Source organism: Dermochelys coriacea, chromosome 19 (genome assembly GCF_009764565.3).
Source record: "Dermochelys coriacea isolate rDerCor1 chromosome 19, rDerCor1.pri.v4, whole genome shotgun sequence".
NCBI classification, from domain to species: domain Eukaryota; kingdom Metazoa; phylum Chordata; order Testudines; family Dermochelyidae; genus Dermochelys; species Dermochelys coriacea.
The window spans coordinates 16,541,651-16,557,421 of NC_050086.2; the positions used below are offsets into that span (position 1 = coordinate 16,541,651).

A 15,771-nucleotide genomic window follows, 5' to 3' on the forward strand; every position below is an offset into this window, starting at 1 on the left:
TGAGTGCAGGGATGTGCTCACCCAAGGCGGATTGCAGGATTGGGACCTAAATGTAGGTTTTGTTGAAAAGACAAATACAGCACAAAGAGTTAAAAGATCTGGATAGGAACATATTTTTAATTAGGTTAAAACTGTTTTTCCTTTCCATGTGATTCTGCTCCTTCTCTTGCAGTAGTTTTAGCTCTATACACCGGTTTTTGCTCTATACACCTGTTTTAGAAATGATGAGAAAGGAGGGGCTCAGTATGTGAGAAATGCTTTAAAATTCTACATCCCCAATAGCAGCTCAGCTTCAGGATGGTTTGTGGGCCTTATTTTTCATTCTAAGCAAGTTAGAATAGTGCCTGTTGATGCTCCATACCACAGGCAGGATTCTTGGTCACTGTTTCCACAACAGAGGTAACCAATAGGCAGACTGCAGGCCAAATCTGGACTACAAGATGTTTTGAATGGATCCCAAAATCTTTTTATTTACTTATTATCATCAGTATTGTTGTTATTATTATTTTCTCTGGAGTCTGGCCTTGATGATACTTTAACCCAGAAATTTGGACCTTGACAAAAAATAATTGACATGATCACAGATCCCATAGTCCCGCCCCGACCCACATCCAAGTCTCTGTAGGAATAATCTTTGGCAGTGGGCAGGGCAGGGCAGGGCAGGGCGCGGCAGGGCCACCCCATGTGATGGCACCACATCTGGCTCCATTGCACAGGTTTTTGATGTACTATCCAAACCTTCATGAGTGGTTTGGAAACCAGCTGAAATTCGGTTTGTGTGACTAACACAGTTTGTTAGAAAGCCATTTACTTAAAAAGCACCTTTCTTTAGGTGCTTGAATGAGAGCCATTCCTAGGAACTGTCACATTCTCGGCATGTGGTGTTATGCAAATTATTATAAACTACCACATGCCAAATATATACATTTACTAGGCAGATGGAGCACTCTGCATTGATTGGTAGAAACATGATTATTAACTAGTGATCTGCCTCCACTTTTTGTCCCAGTTTTTCAATTAAACGTAAATCTGAAGTGGAGCTGCTCATTCAAGGAGACTTTCTATTCCCTTTAAAATTATAGCATGAGCCAGGACTAAACCCTGTAGCTTATTGGGAAGGAATCTCTCTTAAGTGTGACTGAAAATAGGAGTTTAATTTTCCAACACATATTTTTGGTTGCCTACTGTAGGTGAATTGGCTTGAAATGTTTGAGCAAAGTTGGTTCAAGTGTGTTTTGTTATGGGGCAAAATATCCCACTTTACTCACTTTAGGAATTTTGCTATTCTGTTCTTGTCTAACAGACTTGTGGCTACATGCATATGGATACTATGGCTAATCAGCAGAGGTTGAATCCAGAATAGTATTAAAAAAAGCACAAGCTCCTAGCATTTGAGTGAAAGAGTTAACACAATTAGCTGCAAGTAAACAGCAAACTGTTATAGCTACTGGGACCAGCCACTAGAGGGAGACACAATCACATGCACTAAGCCAGTGTATTACACTAGTGTGACTCAAAAATGGCTCAAGGAATCTAATTTAAAATTGGCATAAAGGTAATCCTCATTGAGGAGTGGAAATTACTACTTTTTTTCGGGGGTGGAGGGGTGAAGTTTATAAACCCTCAGTGGTATTGCAAGTAGCTCTTGACTTTGACTGACTGGTAGCTAGCTTGTCAAACATTAACTATCCTCAGTTTTGACAACTATAACTGTTAGTGCATTTACATCATTGTTACTGATAAGCTAATTGCCTCACTTTTGACATCCATCCAATCTCTCCTTGATAGTGCATCTTCTGTCTTCCTCATCTCCGATGCTGTGCAAGATCCAGAAACATCCCCTGGGATTAAAGAAAAAGAAAAGGACTATAACTTGCACACTGACAGTCTCTAGCCAGCTGCAACTTCCCAGTTGTCATTAGACTCCATCCTGCAGCTACTGGGAACTGCCTGGCACATGGCAGCATCTGGAATAAAACTCAGATTCTCTTGCTCCCAAAGCCTTCACTACCTAACGAACGTAGAGGAGGATCTTTGTTAGCTGATATGACTCTCAGGACTCACAGCTGAGCAGTTCTGATTCTATCCTGTGGAGGGTGGTGGTGTGTAACAGAGAGAGGGAGAATAATATACATATTTTCACAAATACATAAGCAATGAACAAAACATGTGACTTCCCCTTTAAGAGAAGTAATAAATAAAGTGTGTATCTATTATATTTTGCTGCTTCAATGAATTTATGATGCATCATGCTGTTTGGACAGAACTCTGCAGGGTTCCCAGAGCTGAGACAATTTCAATGTGTAAGACTTCACAAAAATGAAGAGTACGATTTTAAAGTACTCCTGGATACATAGTGCAGAATCCTTAAGCGCAAGGGTGAGATGTTTTAACATTAATCCAAAAACAAATGAGTCAAACTCTGAATGGGTGAGACTTGGCAGAGCTGACTCTGGGTATGAGCTTACATCAGAGACACTGACATTCCTTTGCTGTTTTTTGTCCTTCTGACTCAAGATTTTCCCTGTTAACTCTTTCCCCAGATGATCCCCAGGAAGCCCCAAATAATGCCTCTTCCCCCTTGTTTGTACCCCTCCCACTGTATTCTAGCCCTCAATGTGCAGCCACCACCCCAAGGCCGTAGTGGACTAGACAGGGATCTTTTTGGGGTCTGTTAAGCCTGCTTCATTTAATTACCCCCAAAGGGGTGCAGTGCAGCAGTACTCCCTCCTCAGAGGTGCTGAGGACATCCAACTGCTGCTGGACTGGGAAGTGAGATTTTTTTATATTCTTTGTTATTGCAGTTGAGGAAAAAACAAATCATATACGTTCCCATCCCAAGGTTGCGCCTGACCTGACTTAGCCACAGAAATAATAATAATAAAAAAAAAAGCAAAGCCCAACACATAATAAATCCCTTAAATCCAGTGCCCACATGATCCCAGTCTGATCTGGTCCCTATGTCACCCTCATTTGGCACTCATCTCTTCCCTCCCAGATGCCTAAAAAACACACTGAGTCTTGCAGCATATCTGGAAACATTTCAAGTCCATGTTCTGGCACACTAAGGGAGGGAGACCAATTAGACAAGCCTGCAGGAGTCCTCTCCTATATCAAGAGAGCCTTAGTTCAAATGCCACTACCATGGCAAAATGGCACTAATTCAGCATCCTGCATGTGAGTGTGCATGTTGTCTTCTGGGTGTAATATCTGATACAGTCTGCATTCTTCTGCCTAGTTTCCTTCTTTGTTTGTGCACTAGCATCTCAGCCATGCCAGCCCAGCCCTGGAAACAGGCCTTGTTTGTTAGTGTGGCTTCTGTCTGCTGCCTTGTGCTTCGGCAGCTGCAGAATGCAACAAATTGTAGGAACAGAGTGGCTATTTCAGCATAACTATTATAGCTCTTTCTTTCACTGATTGCTGTGGAAACTGACATTTTCTTTATTTACATAAGAACATACAAATGGCCATACTGGGTCAGAGTAATGGTCCATCTAACCCAGTATCCTGTCTTCTGACAGTGGCCGATGCCAGATGCTTCAGAGGGAATGAATGGAACAGGTAATCATCAAGTGATCCATCCCCTGCCACCCATTCCCTGCTTCTGACAGTCAGAGGTTTAGGGACATGTGGAATTTAGGATTGAGTCCCTGACCATCTTGGCTAATAGTAATTGATGGATCTATCCTCCATCAATATAAGGAATTCTTTTTGGAATCCATGCTTAGTTTTGGCGTTCATGACATCCCTGGCAAAGAGTTCCACAGTGTGTTGTGTGAAGAAATACTTCCTTTTGTTTGTTTTAAACCTGCTGCTTATTAATTTCATTGGGAAACCCCTGGTTCTTGCGTTATGTGAAGGGTTAAATAACACTTTCTTATTCACACCAGTCATGATTTTATAGACTTTTATCACATCCCCCCTTAGTCATCTCTTTTCTAAGATGAACAGTTCCAGTCTTTTTAATCTCTCCTCATGTGGAAGTTGTTCCATATCCTTAATAAATTTTGTTGCCCTTTTCTGTATCTTTTCAAATTCTAATATCTCTTTTTTTAAGATGGGATGATCAAATCTGCACACAGGTATTGAAGATGTGGGCGTACCATGGATTTATATAGAGGCAATATGATAGTTTTGGTCTTATTATCTCTCCCTTTTCTAATGATTCCCAACATTCTGTTTGCTTTTTTGGCTGCCGCTGCACATTGAGTGAATGTTTTCCGAGAACTATCCACGATGACTCCAAATTCTTTTCCTTGAGTGGTAACAGCTAATTTGGATCCCATCATTTTGTATGTATAGTTGGGATTATGTTTCCCAATGTGCATTACTTTGCATTTATCAGCACTGAATTTCATCTGTTATTTTGCTGCCCAATCACCCAATTTTGGGAGACCTCTTTGTAACTCTGGACAGTCTGCTTTGGATTTAATCCATAAAACCAGTACAGCATGGCCAATAGCAGGGCAAACTCCCCCATACTGCCCTCTGCAGACAGCTATAATTTAGGTAGCAGGGATATGAGCAATATACCACTAGCTCTTCTCATACCTCAGTTCTGATCTCAAATGGCCACCTTTACGGCTAAAAGGGGAATTATATCCTTGACTGCTCTGCTGAGAATGCCATCCTTGTTGGCAATCACTTGGTGTTTTTATGAAATGGACACAGAGTATGTCTACACTGCAATTGAAATACCGGGCTAATCCATGCCAGCTGACTCAGGGCTCAGGCTAAGGAGCCGTTTAATTGCAGTGTAGATGTTCAGGCTCAGGCTGCAGCCTGAGCTCTGAAACTCCCCCACATTGCAGGGTCCTAGACCCTGGGCTCCAGCCCCAGCCTGAATATCCACACTGCAATTAAACACTCCCTTAGCTCGAAGCCTGAGTCATCTGGCACGGGCCAGCCACAGGTGTCTAATTGCAGTGTAGACCCACGCGGAGGTCTACATGCACCTGATCATCATTTACTAGTGCAAAATGAATGTCAAACGATTCCATCATGGTTTCAGTAGCGTTTTATTATAGAATATCAGGGTTGGAAAGGACCTCAGGAGGTCATCTAGTCCAAGTCCCTGCTCAAAGCAGGACCAACACCAACTAAATCATCCCAGCCAAGGCTTTGTCAAGCCGGGTCTTAAAAACCTCTAAAGATGGAGGTTCCACTACCTCCCTAGGAACCCATTCCAGTGCTTCATCACCCTCCTAGTGAAATAGTGTTCTGACTTTGCACTGGTGTAACTGACAATACATAGTGCAGAGCAAATGAGAATCAGGCCCTTAAACCTTTCCAGACTGGGGCCACAGACTTAGATGGTAACAACATTAGGGCCTGGGCCTGGCCTTGACCTCTGACCTTGAGGTGAAAGATTTCCATATCTTGTAACTAATCTGCCAAGGCATTCAATCTCTATCACTTAGAACAATTTAAGGTAGATCAGATATTGGATCTAAACATATTGTCCTTTTAAAAAAAGTGCCCTAGATGGTAGAGGAAGCTGTGGACTGGACCCTTTTTTGGAAGGAAGCTCTGTTCATTAAACTTGCAACTTGGTATTTTTTCAGAGGGAAAGGAGGACTGAGAGTGGTTTGCTACAGTTCATTTGACCTAGTTAAGAAAAATATCAAGTTGCCTCGGGCAAGTCATTAATTTACACGTACTTCCTCCTGCCTGAAGCATGTTGCAGAGAATACTGGCTTGTAGACAAGTGAAGATGCTCACTTTCACAGTTCACAGGAAGTCTGCCCAGAGTTGCAGGTGCCTTGTGGTATGTTAGTAGCTAGAACTGACATCCGAAAGGAAAGGCAGCAAGTCTGCAAGAAAAGCCCACGATCTGAGACCTCAAAATTCACCTGGGATGGTGTGAAAACCTTTCCCTTTTGCTTCCTCTTTGGCAGAAGCTATAGATCCTTCAATATTACTTTTACATTTAATTTTAGTGCTGGATTCAAGCATTGCTTTGTGGGCTGAAGTCCTTCCTGTAAAACAGCCACAGCATGGACAGAGCAAGCTTTCTACATGTGGCCCACCCAATGTACCTTAGCCCTGATCAACAGGGAAGAGGGCAACCATATTTAGGGGAAAGACAGGAGTGAAACCTCCATGACCCAATCAGTTCTCATCCTCTCTGCTGAGACAGTGAATCGGAGCAGCTGTGGTGGTGCTCTGCATCACCTGTTCACTGGGAATGTGCTGGGTCTCTGCAAACCCACATAACTGAGGTTACTTCATCACACCCTTTCCCAACCTCCACATGCTTCCTTTTGAAGGTATATGTTGTATGGATTTTTAGAAATGCTGTATGTTACAGGTGTGGAGGAAGGGAGGAACAACTTTTACATAATGTTATGCCCTGTACTACATTCTAGAAGATTCAAATGGTTTTGGTCTAGAAGTCAAAACCCCGTACTCTCCAGTCAGTGGAAAATATTTTCTTAGTACTTAAACCTCACTTTTCTGAATCTCCCTAATACTAAGTGTAAATTCCCACATCTGTGCAAAATCTGAACTCTCCAGTTATCATCAACATACTGTCTCCCATAATGTCTTTTACATAACACAGGTTGTTATGCAGATTGAAAACAGCCCCTGTGAAAGTTGTTTTACCTGTGGCAGAGCAGGTGAAAACTGAAACTGGCAAATCCCAGTCTCAAACCACTCAGTGGTCTAATTGTCCTGAGTGCATCTTGGCTTCAGTGGTTTAGGAGATAGCATTTAAAAGAAAGATGAACAATGTTTTGTTGGTAACTGTGGCATCATATTGAGGAAGAAATCTTATTTGATGAGTCAGTACTGTGGTCATTTGGGCAGGTTTGATTTCTCATAGACAATGTTCTTGCAGATTCTTAAGGAACAGTTTGCTCTTTAGCAGGGAGCAAGGCGAATGCAAGAATCAGGGAGATGAGTGGAACTGAGCTCAACCTTGGCAAATGTGCAGAGAATTCACTGAATGGCTCTGCTGAACAAAACTGGGTTTTTGTCTGGCAATGTGGAAACTACACACAACCTGGAAGGGTTTGGGGGATTCTGGAGCAAAGTAAACTCCCCAGGGGGTTATTTATAGATGCAGAAATAGTAATGACCAGTCAAAAATAAATTAAAAATACCACACACACAAAAGAGCCAAATTAGAAATACCTTCTCTGTTATGATCCTAAATGTTACACATCAGCTGTGTACATGTGTGTGTACTGCACTTTCCTTGTAACTCTGCCTTGGAAGACAGAGTTTTTGTCTACTGCAGTATCATGCCTGGTCTCAAAGTCATTCATTTTAGGTTCCAGTGCAGTGCGCCAGCTTTAGTGCACCTATTGAAATAGAAGAGGAAGTAATTTTATGCAGCTGATTCTTACCTGAGCTGGTGTACAAAGAAGAGTTTCCATTTTTCCTAAGTGTTCTGTGTCAGAGGTACTGACTGTGTAGGAAGGCACTGAAAAAAAAAACAAAACAAAACAGGAACAAGAATGTTATTGATGTGTAAATCAAAAGAAAATGGAAGGAATAGTTCTTTTTCATCTCCAGTTTTTACTTTCCGATCATTATATCCCATCCCCTGAGGGACCAGTCACCCTGCAGCATACATCCAAGTGCTTTGTCCTGTTTGGGTTGAAATGATTCAAGCAATGGAGCCACTTCCATTTGGGGACTATCAATCCAGCACATGTCACTGAGGGGGATCTGCTGGATGCTCAGCCCACATTTTCTTTTGTTTTAATTCCATCTCGTAAATATGGAGGCACGGTGGGTATGCCATGGTGGGTAAGGCACTCAGGCACTCCAGCAATGAGGGCAGTATAAATGCTTCGGTAGCCTGGGCAGTGCTGGTCACTGTTGGCACTTAACCAGGAATAGTACTTTTTACCTCTGTTCTCACAGCTCATCCAAAGTAATTCGTCTCCCTCCTGGGAGTTTATGCTCTTCACATACTTGTGGAGGGTTATTCTAGCACCCAGAGTACTTATGGGCCTGATGTTGGGAGTACAGAATTCCCCCAGCGCCCATCAAAGTCAGTGATCATTGAGGTGTTCTGGATGCCCTTAGTTGTCATGGAGCCGCGCTGTTTTATGAAGAAATTGCAGCACCATCTATTGGTAGAGAAGCAGCAATGAACACAATTCTCCCTGATTTGTGGGTTCAGGAAAAGGGGCCTGATGGGGGGAAATGACTAATATTTGTTGTCTAACGGTTTGATTGGGTTATTTCAAGTTCAGATGTTGGTGAGTATGTGATTATTTTTCCTGGCCTCTTTAATTTATGCTGTGTTCTTGATGAATGTCTTAACTCTAGCAATAATTGCCCTAATATGCAAAGCCCTTGGAAAGATAATGGGGTTGAATGTAACAGGAGATTAATCAAATTCCAGCATAGCTTTTGTGTGAACATTGATTGATCTCATTTTAGCACTAGGCTTAATGTTCTTGAGACCTATGGAGAAGGGACCTGGGTTCTTGTAGACCTGGGTTTTACAGGAGAATCCTTCACGGATGCTGATGACTGCTTGATTCTGCCCTGGTTTCTTTGCCGCCATTCAGTCCTCTTGGGCTGAACAGTCTTTAAGGGCTATCGTTGCAAGGCTCTGCCTCCTCCTTCCCCACGCTGGCTGTTTAGCATGGCTCACTAGTGCCGCTTGACTGCGATTGCCATTGAGAACGCAGCTAGTGAGGAAGCCAGGATCAAGAATGGCCGATGGCAGGGGGAGAGCACATTGCACTGTGTAGGGATGCATCCGATGAAGTGAGCTGTAGCTCACGAAAGCTTATGCTCTAAAAAATTTGTTAGTCTCTAAGGTGCCACAAGTACTCCTTTTCTTTTTGCGAATACAGACTAACACGGCTGCTACTCTGAAACCTGTGTAGGGATGGTACTTACACGCTGTATGGCCCAAAAGCAGGAGGGACAGACTCCATCAGAGAGGGGGTGATTAAGAAAAGAAAAGAAAAGAAAAGAAAAGAAAAAGAAAAGAAAAGGAGGGACAAATGAATAGGGCAGAGTGCAGTGGGAAGGAGAGAGGCAATGAGTGAGAAGGAGAGCGAGATGGAGAGAGGTGTTGCCCAGAGAACAGCCAGCATAAACACAGCAAGACTACAGGAAAAAACGGGGGGGCAAGGAGGGCAGAGACTTGAGAAACTGGAGCAGAGAGAATATTGTAAATAAACAGCTTCTTAAACAGAGCGATGCCAAAACTGCTTTTTTCCACTGAAATGCGCCAATGTTTCAAACCCATCACCGCCTGCAACTGTATGTAGGGAAATTCCCCTCCCCCATCCAGAAAGTATTCTTTGTGACTGTGACGTCAAAGTGAACGTCAGATGAAGAGGTTTGGAGAGAATAGACGATAACAGACGGCCAGCGTCGGTGAGAAGCCTGGCAGAGGGCGTGGGGGAAGGGGAGGAATCCAGAGGAGGAAGTTTTGGGGGCAGAAAGAAGCTGCAATCTTCCTTAACGGGTCTCTAAAAGACTATCACATTAACCTGACTTCTTTCTATAGTGTTACTCTTCTAGGGGTCCCAGTTAGTGAGACCTGTCAGGATTCTTTCTTGTCTCTTGAAAGAGAGCTGTGTGTCAGTCTTGTAGCAAAGTGCTAGTGAGTTCGCAATGCTGGTCTGGGATATTTGACAACGTGTAAAAGAACTTTGTCTTCATATGTAGCTGAAGGCTTCCGTGCCTTTTATGCAGGCTTAGGTAGTTGGGGATAACCAAGGCAGGAAGGCCAGTGAGAGAATTCTGGCAAAAGTATCTATACACACCTGTTTCTTCACTATGTTGCCTATTGTACAGTCAGTGAACTGGTACAAAGTGGGTACAAAGCATGGTCTTTGTTATGTCAACACTACCAGTGAGGATGTGATTCCCTTGCCTGTGGGCACATACTTGGGCTAGCTTTCATCATGCTAGGGGGAGTGTAAATTGCAGTGTAGCACTGGCAGCATGGCTAATGAGCCTGGCCCAACACACACACACACACACAACAGATAGGTATGCCTCAGTCTCTCATCTCTGTTTTTGCTCATGTACAGTGAATGGGGGAGAGGAAAAGCACTTTCTTCTGCCTGGCACTGGTGGGTATGCACTTGGCATGGCTGTCGTGCCACTGCTGCTGCTGCGTGTGCTATCACACCCACACTGCTGTTTATACTCACGTTAGGTTGATGAGAGCTAATGTGAGTAGATGTACCCGAGATGGGAATCACACCCCCATCTAGTACTGTAGATGTAGCTTTTCTGATCTGGTAGTATTTTGAACCCTTGTTTCACTTCTTGCACAGGTGTAGATGATGACCCATGGTGGAAGGCCGTGCAGAAGTAGGCTCTCCATTTTAAGAGTGTGGGCTAGATTTGCTTCAGGGCATAGACTGGCTGCTTCCAGTGTCAGAGAGAAGCCTGGCAGAGGACAGGGAGTCCAGAGCAGGAAGTTTTTATGGCAGAAAGGAGCTGCAACCTTCCTTAAAGGGTCTCTAGAGCATCTGCTCGGCTCCTAAAGTGGGCCGTGTTGGCTGCATTGAGCATGTGGCCAGGGAGTGCACAGATTCAGAGTCTCCTCCTCAAGGCAGCTCCTGCCCATGAAGCCTCTTACAGAGAGTTACAGCTGCTTCCCTCCAGCAGGAATCCTGAAGGAGAGCAGTGCCAGTAACACTGCCCGCTCTGCCTCACGAGGAGTGGGACTGACATATTGCTATGCCAGCTCTAGTGAGCCTGGCCCAACAGACACACAACAGTGGAGAGGAAGCCGCCTCAGCCTCTCATCTCTGTTTTTGCTCATGTACAGCGAATGAGGGAGAGGAAAAGTACCTTCTTCTGCCTGTAAAGAGTTCTGTGCTATAGCTCACTGGGCCATCCTGATATCCAGCGAAGAGAATATGCCTGAAGAGCAATGAATTTAGACCCATACAGAATCCTTGATAAATGAAACTGATAATCCAAGCAGAATGCACCATTGTTCTGGGTTTTTTTAAATGACAGGTATAGCAGTTCAGCTGAGTTGAAATGAACTCCCAGTGAACTGTGTGTGTAGGCTCAGCTGAATTGCCTATTTCATTCAAATTCTTATGTCTGAAAAGAAATGTATTATGTAAAGGCGGCAAGAGGGACAGGAGCAGAGAGATTATTGTAGTTCTGTGCCTTAACTAGCTGTGATCAGGGGAGAATTGCCAAGCAGGCTGGGATATTAGAAAGAGGTGGAAGTGAATTTCCCTAGTAAACCAGTAAAATGAAGACTTTGCCCATTGGAAGCAGAAGCTCCTGCCTTAGAGACGCTAATCTCTCCAGAAATATGATTGGTAGATTTTTTTCTGAAAAATATTCACATGGTGTTTATTGATCTGGAAAAGGCCTTTGAGTTCCAAGAGAAATCATGGTGGTGCATGAAGGAGAAAATGGTATGGTAACTTTATATGCCTTCTTAAGCTATGTATGTACGTGCAGTGTCAATAGTCAGAACTTTTCTACTGGTGAAACAGACTAAGTATTGATAAAGGTGGGAGTGCATCAGGGATCAGCACTAAGACCCTTCTTGTTTATCTTTGTCCTATATACCCTCACAAGGACCATACAGGAGGAGGCAGATTGGTGCGTGCTGTTTGTAGACAATATCATTCTATGCAGTGAGGAGAAAGATAGTCTAGAACAGAATCTCGATTAATGGAGAGATGTATTAGAGAAATCTGGGCTCAAAATAAGCAGAGGAATAATGGAGTATATGATATAATTTCAATAATGTAACACCGGAGAATTATCCCTGAAACTAGATGGGCAGACGATACTGAAAACACAAAGTTTCAAGTATCTGGGTTCCAGACACCTAGAAAGTGGGGACAGGGACGACAAAATTAGAATTAGGATAAAAAAATGCCTGTTTCAAATGGAGAGAGGTAAGTGGTGTAGTATGTGACAGGACGATTGCAGAAAGGTAGGGAGAGTCTCTCGAATGGGGGGTGTCCAGTTTTAAGGTATGGCACTGAGTGTTGGGCAACAAAGGGGAAATAAGAGCAAACAATCTGTTCTTCAGAAATGCAACTACTGAGCTCGATGAGTGGCATGAGCAAGGGAGACCAAGTGAGGAATGTGTATGTGAGAGACACGCTCCAAGTAACACCCATAAATGAAAAAATGAGGGCGTGCAGGCTCAGATGGTCTGTTCATGTAAAGTGCAGTCCTGACAACTGGGTGGGTAATGTCAAGATCGAAGGAAGAAGATTGAGGGGCCAACCCAAGGGGAAGTGGTGGGATGTCACAAAGGAAGACTTGTTAGCGTGTGGTGTGGTACAGGATGTGGCATTGAACAGAGCACTTAGGAGGGAGGGGACTCGTAGAGTGGACCCCGGTTGATGGGATTAAGGCAAGGAGGAAGAAGAAGAGGAAGATGATATTTTTCTGGAAAGTGTGAAGCAGTTGAAGTATTTAGAAGCTGTGGTGAGTTTAGGAAATGAGCTGTTCTCACCTTTGGGAATTTTCCTAACATATCTTGGGAATGGCATAACACAAAGGCAACTTGGCCTACAAGCTTCAGATTTGGTTTTATAGGCTGCTCTTGGTGTGTACCCATGCCTTTCACTAGTGTTAGGGCAGCTGGCAGGAATTTTGAAGTTATTACAATCTGCATTTGTACTTTGAGCATCACAGCGCTCTGAATTCTGCAGGCTGACTTGTGTGTACTTTAGGAAGTATGTGCTGGTCTGATGCCAACTTCCTAGGCGACGTATCAGTGCCATGCACTATTTAGGAAGCATACCTAGCCCCAGTACAGGCTTAGTAACATTTTTGCCGAGAAGTATCATGGCAAGTCCCTGTGGCACCAATGCCTAGGCCTGGAAATTTGCATCACGTTTTCCTAAAAGAGCTGCCAAAGCCACATGATCTAGTGGATTAAGTACAAATCTGGGAGCCATGAGATCCTGAGTTATGATCCCTCCAATACCACTAAGTAGCATTAATAATTGTCTGCATTTGTGTAGCCCTATAAAAACCTTATTGGATGAGTAATCACAACACCCTAAATTAAGGCTCAGAAAGTCTAAGGCAAATATTTTCTCAAGTGGCTTCAATTCTTGGTGCCTATGATTAGCCACTGAGGAGCCTGATTTGTAGATGTCCAAGCTTGAGCAATGAAAATTGGAGGCACCCAAAATCAAAGGCCAGTTTTGAAAATGTGGACCTTGACCTCTGGGTCTCATTCTCTGAAATAATGGAAATAATATTACTCACCTATCTGCCAGCAGGTGGCTGTGGACATCCTTTAGTCCTGTATGTTTTCAGATTTCATGTATGGTAAGTTCCCCATTTTACAGATGATGAGACTCAGAGACACGCTGACTTCCATGCAAGCCACTAAACCTCTCCAAGGCTTGCTTCCCCCATGTGTAATGGGGTAATACAGACCCATCTCACAGCTGTGCCTGAGGGTTAACTAGGTAATGTTTATATAATGATAGGAAAATACAAACCCCTACTTTGTGGAATGGTAGTGGTCTCTCAGTAGGCAAGTTTAGCTCCGTGTTACAAGCGTGTTTTTGATCACTGAGTCCTTCCATGAATTTCACCAAAATGACACCAATCCACCAGTTTCTTATGTGTGGGATAGTGAAATGGTTAAGCATGCGATTGTTTAACTGGGTGCCCCACCTGATAATCCAAATACTGCTACAGCAACAGAAAAGTCGTGCCATTCAAGTGGCAGGGCTTGTACCTTTGGAACCAAAGATCTTGGGGTCTGTCCTTGCTGACAAGCATAGTGTCTGTTTGGGCTCAGGGGGCAAATGGAGACATCTTAGTGGTCCTCTCCTGGAAGAGAGTTTTATCTGAGAGACTTTAGGGTAATCTGACATGGTGTTGGGGAAAAAAAAATATTTGGCTCTTGGGGGAGAAAAGGTTTATGCCACTTGCAGCTCAAAACCAGCATGGGCCAGAAACTCCAAGTTAGTTTTATTCTTTTGACTTTCATAAGGCCTGAGCCCTGGGACTGAGGTTATTTGATTTTAGTTTATTATGGTCTGAGAATTCCATGAGGTCTGTGTCATGGGGTTCAGTCACCGCAGGTGGCATCTCCTCCTGGGGATTAGCTCTACCAAGCATTGCAGCCTCCTCTGGTGGTGTCTTCACCCGTCCTATCTCACCCTCCAGCACCTCTCACTCCAGGAACTGTAGCCTCCTCTTTGTGACTCAGCCCTCCGGCAAGATCACCATTCGTGTTCCCCTTCCTGGAGTGATGTAACAAAGTCTTTCCCAGACCAACCATCCCAGGCTGTCCGCTGCCCTGCCAGTACCATGTCCCGAGTGGCTGGTAGGGGAACCCAGGCCCACCCGCTACTCCAGGTTCCAGCTCAGGGGCCCTCTGGTCAGCAGTCAAGGCCTGCAGTGTCCTACCTCGCTGATTTCCCCTGAGCCTTCTCCTACCTTCCTGGCTTCCCCCACTTCTCGGGGTTCACCACCGTCCCAGCTCCCAGAGAGTGACTGCAGCCTACTTCCCTGTAGCCCCTTTCTGCTCTCAGCTTCTGGGTTTTATACAGGTACATCCTGTCCAGCTGAGCCTCATTTAATCAATCCCTAGTTCCTCCTTCAGGTGCAGTCAGGGGAGTTAATTGGACCACCTGCCACCTTAACCCCTTCCAAGCCTTGGACACCCTATCACAATCTGTCAAGTTCTGTGCAGCTTCATGTTTGACAATATATGCAAATCATTTAATTAGCTACTTTGAATATTTTTTTTAAATTAAATTTAAACATCTAACCGTACATTTCACTTCAAAAGTATAAAAAGAAAAAACTCCGTAGATGTAGGGTCTGCTGAATGAAGCCCGCTGCTTACCTACAGTGAAGACTTCCTTCCACCCTCTGTATGCTGCAGCCCTGGTCTGGAGGGGTAACAGGTAGTTCAGCCTCTATGGCTCATGCATTTTTAGGGCTCTCTGCTGAATTTGCCAGTTAGTGCAAAGCATGGTGGTGAGTTTCTGATGCAAGAGCAGGAACTGAGACTCTCCAAACTAATCTCATATAAAGGCCACTTAAACGTCCATTTGATGAAAACAGTTTTTAATCCCTATTGAGCTGGGCTGGATTCAACTGAGCACTGAGTCCCCTAAACAGTGCTAATGTAACAGGGCGCCTAGATATATATAATTTCATACAAAAAACTCTGTCAAAAGACATTCAGGTTACTTCAGAGTTAGGAATACTAGAATTAACCTTTAGTTCTATCTACAATGTGATACAGTCTTCAGTTACATGATCATAGCTATTTTTTCCCACAAGCTGACAACAGAATTTGAATCCAGGCTTGTTATATCCACAGCACTGACAGCTATTGCTTGAGCTAAAGGAATACCTGGTAGTAGAAGCAGGCTATTATTCTCTATATGGTTCAGTGTATCCAATGGTACGTGGCTCACTGAGCACACCTGGTTGTGAGACAGCTGGGTCTGAGGGTCCTGGGTGCTGTTCCTGGCTCTGAGAGGGAAGTGTGGCTTAGTGATTAGAGAAATTGTTACAGACAGCCTAGCTGAATGCATGGATCTGGCACATTAATTCTGAAAGGGTCTTATCAAATACCTGGATTCTGTTTACAGTTCTGCCTGAAATGACTTTGTGGAAGTTACTTTATTTCTAAATTGGGTGAATAACACTTACCTGCTTCTTAGGACAGGGATATGAGGTCATGGTCAGTAATTAGCATTGTGAATTGCACAGAAGGATTAGTAGTAGGAGAGATGAAACCCAAACCCAGGGTCTCCTGCCTTCAAAAACAAAACTAAGAGCATTTTCTAGCAAAATCTGTGCTAA

The 15,771-nt window shown here is 43.8% G+C and overlaps 1 protein-coding gene and 1 long non-coding RNA gene across 8 annotated transcripts in view; one reads left to right on the forward strand and one right to left on the reverse strand.

Annotated features, from left to right (window-relative positions):
- The window catches only part of HIVEP3 (HIVEP zinc finger 3), a 425,423-nt gene that overhangs the window by 47,891 nt on the left and 361,761 nt on the right, over positions 1-15,771 (forward strand). The gene's annotated exons all lie outside the window — the stretch shown is intronic.
- LOC119845448 lies at positions 92-14,489 on the reverse strand. The gene is made up of 4 exons (XR_005289595.1): positions 14,389-14,489; positions 7,353-7,429; positions 1,758-1,841; positions 92-210 (listed from the first exon to the last, which is right to left on the reverse strand). It is a non-coding gene; the product is annotated as an uncharacterized LOC119845448 (long non-coding RNA).